General features: G+C 55.7%; 1 long non-coding RNA gene across 1 annotated transcript; it reads left to right on the top strand.

Annotated features, from left to right (window-relative positions):
* Window positions 1-292: 292 nt before the first annotated feature.
* Window positions 293-1,190, top strand: LOC129517735 (uncharacterized). The gene is made up of 2 exons (XR_008666090.1): window positions 293-669; window positions 773-1,190. It is a non-coding gene; the product is annotated as an uncharacterized LOC129517735 (long non-coding RNA).
* Window positions 1,191-1,426: the final 236 nt, after the last annotated feature.

Here is a 1,426-nt window from a genome sequence, read left to right as displayed (position 1 = left end):
CGCTGGACCATAGGAGGCTTGGAGCACTGCAGGCCAGCGGGGAAGGGACCTGTTCTTCCTTTACTGTGTCCCCATCATTCCAGGTACTGTTACCCCTCCTCCCCCCGACAGTTGCCTTCTCTTTGGAGACTTGAGTCCTACGGGGCAGGGCCCAGGGGTCGGCGAAGGCATACCACGTGCTACTAATCCGCAGGATGCTACCCAGTAGGGACGCCGTTGTCCTGGGCATTTCTCTCATCTCCATCATTAACTGTCCCCTGACTCCTCTCTTCCTCCCTCAGGGGGCCTCGGGGGACAAGATGATGGATCCGGGTGGTGTGCAAGGTGCTGCTGCTGTGTCCCCGCCCCCCATCACAAACACACCCCGCGCCCGCCGGTGCCCTTCCTCCTTGCTGCCTGCTCCTCTCCTAGGGGCCCTTGCTCCTACGTGCACCTTCTCTTGAGACGGTGCTCGCAGCACGATCTGGATGTCATGTGGCCTTGTCTGGGATCAGGTCACCCTCCGCCAAGTGGCCTAGTAGCCTTGGACTCAAGCCTCAGCTGGCAGAGCTGGAGGAAGGGGGGCTGCACCTCGGTGGATGTCCTAGGGTAGAAGGAGTTGGAACCGGGGAGCCCCTCGCCCCCATTCACACACTCAGACTCCACCTCAGATCCGGCGCCTGCTCTAAGGTATTGACTCCTAAAACCTCAGGGCACTTGTTCTTTTGAATTCTCTGAGCTGTCTCTTCTCCGTTCGTATCTTGAGACCGTACTCCAGTGACTCCCATTTCAGGGGACTTGGCCCAGTGTTCCAGCTCACCCGCTGTCAACGGGTCTAAAACATACAGCAAGGAGCGTCTGGGTGCTCAGGCGTTTCCATCAAGCGTGACTTAGAGGTTTGGAGATGTGGAACCAAGGGCTCTATCCAAACGAGCAGGTTGTCTTCATAAAGTACGAGGCATCGATGCGATGAACTTTTTCACAGAACATTTTTAAAATGCCCATAAGATATGACAAAGAGCTAGCGGCTGGCTCGTGGTGGGAGGGCTAAGAATGGGCGCTGCGCACTTAAAAGGTGCTCCCTTTTTCAAGAGTTTATTTGCCTCTTAGTCCTCTCTGCACTGAACGAGGGGCTCAAGCTCACACCCCTGAGTTCAAGGGTCACACCCCATTCCTTTTTTTCTTTAATAAAAAGATTGCATTGATTGATTCATGAGAGACACAGAGAGAGGGGCGCCTGGGTGGCTCAGCGGCTGAGCATCTCCTTTGGCTCAGGCCGTGAACCCGGGGTCGTGGGACAGAGCCCCGCATCAGGTCCCCTGCTCAGTGGGAGCCTGCTTCTCCCTCTCCCTCTGTTGCTCCCTCTGCTTCTGCGCTCTGCCTCTCTCTGCCAAATAAATAAGATCTTAAAAACATATAAAACCGCAGGATGCATGAGAGTCTGAGC

This window comes from Nyctereutes procyonoides, unplaced genomic scaffold, assembly GCF_905146905.1.
Source record: "Nyctereutes procyonoides isolate TBG_1078 unplaced genomic scaffold, NYPRO_anot_genome, whole genome shotgun sequence".
In the NCBI taxonomy this organism is placed as follows: domain Eukaryota; kingdom Metazoa; phylum Chordata; class Mammalia; order Carnivora; family Canidae; genus Nyctereutes; species Nyctereutes procyonoides.
The sequence above is the reverse complement of the archived record's forward strand: the minus strand, read 5'-3'. Positions and strand labels throughout refer to the sequence as shown.